The sequence below is a fragment of the Tyto alba genome, unplaced genomic scaffold (genome assembly GCF_018691265.1).
Source record: "Tyto alba isolate M040663 unplaced genomic scaffold, T.alba_DEE_v4.0 Super-Scaffold_8, whole genome shotgun sequence".
NCBI classification, from domain to species: Eukaryota; Metazoa; Chordata; class Aves; order Strigiformes; family Tytonidae; genus Tyto; species Tyto alba.
In genome coordinates, this window is record NW_024881329.1 from 22,984,863 (window position 1) to 22,991,627 (window position 6,765).

At 46.6% G+C, this 6,765-nt stretch overlaps 1 long non-coding RNA gene across 1 annotated transcript; it reads left to right on the forward strand.

The window, feature by feature from the left end:
• Positions 1 to 1,317: 1,317 nt before the first annotated feature.
• LOC116960571 lies at positions 1,318 to 3,127 on the forward strand. The gene is made up of 2 exons (XR_004406456.2): positions 1,318 to 1,419; positions 2,585 to 3,127. It is a non-coding gene; the product is annotated as an uncharacterized LOC116960571 (long non-coding RNA).
• The last annotated feature ends 3,638 nt before the right edge of the window (positions 3,128 to 6,765 follow it).

Here is a 6,765-nt window from a genome sequence, read left to right on the forward strand (position 1 = left end):
AGATGTTCAGTCAACCTCTGCCCAACAAAACCTTGTATCTCCTGTGTTTGCAGAGGGAGTTAAGATGCAAAATGAGTAAAAACACAGTGAGCCCTGCTGAAATTGCACAGTCAAGCTGCTAATGGGAGGGGAAAGGAGAAACGGGGGCTATTGCAAAGCCGTGGTTACACAGCTGATTGCACCAGGGCCAGGAAAGCACCCCAGGCTTGCAGCAGTCCGCTGTTTTGCACCCAGGGTGTACCCATCCTGCCGCAGGGAAGAGTTGAGTGAGCTCAAGATGCATGGTAAGCCTGGGTGCGTGGTCTCTGAGCTAGCACTTTACTCACATCTTACTCATGAATGCAAGGTTTGCCCAAGCAGCTTCTGTAGGCACACATTTCCCATTATGGACAATGGTTGCTTCAGAGGCAGGAAAATTTAAAAAAAATATATATATATATATATATTAGAAAAATTGAAAATTTAAAAGAACAGTTCTGTCCAGGGTTTTTTGGTATTGGCCAGGAAAAATGTCAGCAATGAAAATTGGTCGTAACTATGTCAACATCAGTGAAACAGCTATAAAATCAGACATGAAGTAGATGGACACAGGTAGAGAAACCACACTACATTTTGGGGGTATTAAAAGGTGTAAGCCAAGACTTCCAAAAATGACCTGTACCGCTACCTGGCTTTGACAGGTCACTTGCCATTTGTAGCTCTTGGAGCCTGCCACAGTGGCCACAGGCTTCGTTATCCCAGTTTTATTGCTCTAGGTAATGACACAGTCAGAGACAGGAGAGTGAGAGGGGACCTTTGGCTGCTAAGCTTCTGGCACCTGCAGACGTCTTACAGGTTGAAGACAACTTTAAAGATGTTTTCAGAAGAAATGTGATGTGAACTTTCTAAAAACTTGTCATTTTTTCCGGTGAGGAACTGAAAGTGGTGGCTCTTGTCCACTGCACAAGACCCCAGTCCTGCCAAGAGCAGTTAGAGGTGACCAGGTGTTGCGTCTTCTCCTCCTTTCCAGACTTTGGGTGAGAGGTTTCAGGAGGATAGAAACCCCAAAAAGCATCACCTTTGCCATCCGTTTTGCAATATAAAACTCATTCTGGCATGACGGTGAGACAGTCAAGCCACCCACACGGTTTTCACTCTTCGTGCATTACAACCAGCGTGGGGCAGGGTGGCAATTAAAGCTGTGTAACACAAGGAAGACAATCAACTGTATGACAAGTCAATCAAAGAAACCAGGTTGAATAAGCTTTTGAAGGTGGTGGATAATTAGAGGTGTGGCTGTTTTGTAAATATGTTGGTCATTTTTCCCCAGGGGTTTATTGCATTTTCAGGAAGAGAGTTAGGAACCGTATAAAAGTTCTCAGATGGGAGAGCAGCTCATTCACTCAGCTCCACTCCTTCTTCAGAGCCTTCACCACCAAGGTAAGTTGCTACTACACCACTAACTTTTCATTCCTATGAAAATTTGCTGAAGTGAGCTGAGCTACGCTCTCACAAAAGCAGGTCTGTCTGCAGGTGCTGGGATTATTGAGAGCCAAGTTCTTGCCTCGGTGGCTGGGGCAATTTTATGCTATCAAAATTGGTCTCAAGACAACCTATGCTAATATTTGGATTACTTCAGTGCTCTGGATTCATAGTTTTCAAAGGACAAACTGGAAATAAAAAAGTAAAGAATGGGATTTGGGAATGAATAGGAGACAGGAGGCTGATTTTTCATAAGAAACGTTTGGCTTAATCTGGGAATTTTAATTGCACTTATGAGCCTGACTCCGTTACTAAGATCCTTTAGAAAATGTTAATCTTCCGGAGTTAGAAGTATTAAGCTGTCCTTGAAGAAATTTAGGAAAGAACTGAGATGGCAGATTTAAACTATGAGAAGGAGTAGCATGAACAGGCTTCAGCTCAGATGGCCGCATCCTGGATGCCTTCTGCCTCCTTGATATCTCAGCTCTCCTCAGAAAGAGGATTGATGTGCACATAGGATTTTCCTCACACCTCAGGAAATTGGGCACTGGCCAACCAAGGGTCCACAGGGCATCGAGGGAGCAGAGGACACAAGGAAGTCAGAAGGCACAGGAGTCTCTTAATTTTGAGTACCTGGCTTTGAAAGTGTATTTTGCTGAGGCTCTAATACCCCCAGTCCTGGCTGTAAATTCACCATCTGTGCCAGGGCCCCTCTAGGCTGCAAGTTTTTCAAAACCTTGCCAAGGTCCCTCTTGCAAGTGCAGCATAAACTGGCAGCCCACAGTGCATCTGCTCCTCCATTACACAGCCCTGAGATAATCCCAGAGTGTCTTGCAGGAGCACTTGTGGGATGCAGAAAGGGAGAGCGGGGAAACAGCTCAGGGAGCCCAGCAGAAATGGAGATCAGGGCTGCTGGGGGGGCTCATGAGGGCGTTCAGATGGTGCGAGCTGACCCAGCACTGCGGGAATGAAGCCCCAAGCCGGGGAAATGGGATGGGCAGACAGGAAAATCCTGCCGAGCCCCAGCAGGTCTTAAACACCTCAAGGAAATCTGAACCCAGAGCAAAGTGGGGAAAGCATGCTGCCCTTCACGCGTCTAACGACAAAGGCCTCTCCTTCCCAGGGTTTGCTGCACCAACCAAAAAATGTGCTCCCGTGGAGAGAGAGGCTGCCACAGCACCGAGAGCTCCTCCTGCCACGACAGCGAGAGGTCCTGCCACGGCTCCGAGGAGGTCATCTGCCACGAAGTGAACGCCGTGCAGGATGTGACGCCGGTGGTGGTTCTCCCTCCCCAGTGCCCCGTGGTCTCCGCGCCGGGGCAGGTGCCGGTGGCCCCTGCTCCCTGCCAGCAGCAGCAGCAGATCAAGCAGCCGGTGCAGTGGCCCCCGCAGCAGCAGAAGTGAAGGGGCGAGGACAAGAGGATGGCCAGCACACACCATGGGGCTGCACCGCTCCCCTCTCCTCCGCAAGATGCAGCCCTGGGCTTGGGCAGCTCCTGCACCTTCCCTCCAGCACATATTACCTCTCCCCGCTCCCAATAATGCAAAGTGGCATTAGCATGGCAGAAATGTGATTTGCTCTCATGCGTGTGAGAATTTGAATTCATGATTTCCTGCTTCTGTCTCCAGTAGCAAAGATGTGATATTAAAACTTAACGCTCACAAAACATCCTGGTGTCCTAGTGTTTTTCCATCATTACCCTCTTCCTCATCCTTAGAATCATTCCCAAACCCACCTTTATTAACAAGAGCTGCTTTTCACAGCTTTCCCAGCTTCCCACTGCACTTCAGTAGTAATGATGTGTTGAAGCTCAGCTCTCCAGTCCCCACAACTTGTCCATCTGCCAGATAAATCCAGATGCTGGGTTTGGAAAAGCTGTCTGGTGTTGAAGGTGCAGATCAGCATCTCTCATTAATCCCAGCCCTTGGCTCTGTGACAACTGGCCCTGAGCCTCAGACCCTCACAGGCACATTTTGAAGGAGCTAAAAGTAAAGCTTTGGCTTTGTAATACATACCTGACTGGTGAGCACAAAAACAGACTCCATCTAGGAAGTCTGAAAATCACTGATCACCATAAATAAGAGGTTATAAGCAGAAGCAGGACTACATCGTATTAATCTTCCTTCTGATTTGTTCTAAATAGAGAACGTGGGGTTAGATAGATATTTTGTGGAAGGTAACTTTGTCTTCTCTGAAAATCCCAGCAAGAGTCCATATTGTCTAGATGAAATACTGTCTGATGCAAAAGACAACTGGGTTTAAGTCAGGCCATGCACTGCAACAGTGACTGCCACTGTGAACTCTAGTCCTGTAAACACCACAAATGTCTGGAAAACAAGAGAAAGATTGCGAAAGAAAAAAATGTTCCCAGTACCTACCAAGATTTAAGCTAACTTTTTTCAACAGAAACCATGAAAGTTCTGAGCTTCCCTTGTAGATGTAGAAAAAAGGAATATCAAATGGACAGATGGCCATAAAAATTAGTAGTCATATTTCCCATTGCACTAGATTCATTCCCAGGTTTTCCTCCAGTGTCCAACAGCGTGGAGACAGATTGCTAAGGAATTCATGCCTCTGTGGGATGAGAGCAGTATTATGTGTAATGTGCTAGATATTTAATTAACAAAGGCTTTGCACTGAATCTTTGAAAGGAATGAGAAACTTATTATTAGCACTTGTTTTATTATTACTGTTAATTAAAATAACGAGCAGCATCATTCCCATATGCAAGGTGCATGATTGCAGGTGCAAAGAATGAACGTCAGGGTCAGAGACGTGCAGTTCTGACTGTGCACGAAGGCGTTGTGTGGTGCCACTGACAGTCCCTATCCCCCCAGACACCCAGGTACACCTCTGCCAGTGCCAACCCCATCCTGTGCCAGGCAGGAGGCTGAAACCAAGCCAGACTGGAGGCTCCAGGCTGGGGTTGCGTCTGACTGAAAATATTTTGGGGGTAGGGGAGATAAAATCTCTTATCTTAATTCTTTCTAAGCAGTCCAGGTTTTCACCTACGCTCTCGGCTAAGCTGAAACGCTGTAGGTTGTGTCATTCATTGAAGGAGAGATTTAGGAAGAGCCTGAGGAATAGAGACAGCAAATCTCTCCTGAGCTGGAGCTTTGTTATCTCAGTACCCATATCTGGGAAGTGAAGCAGAAAAGCATATTGCATAAATTCAGCAGGAAATTGTCCCCATCTTCCCCCTGCCATGAAGGCCACAGCAGCAATGATGCCTGTGCTGAGGACAACCTCTGCAGAGGACATTTTCTGAGCAGTGCCTCAATCAAGTCAGCAGGGGAGGAGGGGGCTAGAAACAGATCACAAGATAACATGATAAACCCAAGGCAAACATTAGAAAACTGAGAGGCAAGGGAGCCCTGCACGTAGAGCATGTTTCTTAGCACTAGACAAGTGTTGGGCTCCTACACAGCTCTTCTGGCTGCATCATCGTGGCTGCACACAACGATGCTGCAACACGATATTCCCAGCCCCCACCAAGGTGAAGGTCTCACACGCCCTGGTCTCCCATCAATAGCAGCACCCCCCACAACACCCTGCCAAGCGTGCCCCGCAGCTGTGGCATGCCCCGCATCCCTCACAACTGCTCACCCGCTCCCCGGCACAGTGACAAGACCCGCTTCCCCGGCACGGCTCCGGCTCGCAGCAGGCTGAGTGACGGTAGCCGTAGTGCCGATAGTCGTGGCCACCCCGGCACGAGTCTCTACGGTGGGCACAGCCGCGGCTGTAGGCATACAGGAGGGGCGTGCGCCGGGTGTCCAGCCAGGAGCCCGCCGGGTCGTACCAGGTTGAGTTCAAGTTGAAGAAGGATTCTCTCCCGGAAGAGCATGCCATTTCAGGAAGTGGAGTACACCTAAAGGAAAGGCAGCTCAGTGATGGGAGCAAGACAATATCTTTTTATGCAACTTTTTTATCTACTGCCCTTCAAGATAAACAGGGCCAACCAGAAATAGAGGACTTACCTACAGCAAAGCTGGACATTTTTTCCCCTTATTTTGTCATCGTTTACAAGATGAACCTCTTCTGAATATCAACATTAGATCCTGTACTATTTTTTCCTGCAAATGTGATATTTACTCCAAAATCCTTACTTTTATTGCTATTTTCAATAATCAGATATCACTTATCAATGAAATACAAAAAATATCCCATAGAAAGTATCTCTCTCTTGCACTATTTACAATAAACAAGCAGTCTGGTTTTAAGCAGAGCCAAGTGGGTAAACCATCTCCAAATAAATTTCCATAACTGTTCCAGATCGTCAGTCAAATTGCCTACCTTAGTCAACAGCAGGGATGTAATAGGAGAAATAAAGTCAAACTGAAGGGAATGGCCTGAAACGGGGGAACTTTATAGAGGTGGAGGCTTCAGCAGTGAGGCACTCCTGAGGAATGGGGGCTTTGCTCTCCCCTAACCAAAGCCAGTTTTGTTTGCTGCCCTTGGTTCCCCATATTTACATCTGACGCACTTTCTTTATTTTTACTATCTTCTCTCTTTTATATGACAACAGATTTACTCCCATACACGATCAAAGATTTCTGAAGGTGCTACCTAACTACAGCCTAAATAAAACTTTGCAGCAAAGTATTTATAGGTTTGTTCTCTACATCGTGATACTGAAGCACCGATGTGAATGGACCTGTCTGAGAGATCCCAGTGAGTCAGTAGAGCATCACCCAAAATCCATTGTGCCTGATGTCTAATCCACAATACCATCCCAGTGTTGACACATTCTTGCCTTTTATGGGACAAGAAAATGTAATTGCTGGGTTAGATGGGCATGACCTGTATGTAGACACAGAAAGGAAGACCAAAGTTCATCTGTGAATCACGGGAAAATCCAGGCTCAGAAGCATCTACCTCTACCACATTACACTGTTTTGTTTATTTTTTCCTGAGCTACAGGCCTGTCTAATGCATATTTCCATAAGAGCAACAGAGATGCCATGGCTGAGTACTGAAAGCAGGACAGCAATTCTAGCTCTCTGTCCCAGCTAGTAGACCAAATATCATCTTCAACATTACTGTGAAATGAAAGATCTTAAACCTTACTCCGGAGGCAGACACATGGCGCACCTTCGCACAATCTCAATTGCTAAAAATTTCCAGGAAGTAAACTAAAGACAGGTTTTACTAAAAATGCTGGGGGGAAAAAATAGAATGACATTAAAGAAGGACAGAAGAAAATGGGAACATAAAATAACTACATCTCTGGGAGTGTGAGCAGGACTTAGGCTGGTGGGTTCACCTCAAATCATTGTGCTCCGGGATTCAATATCACTGCCATCA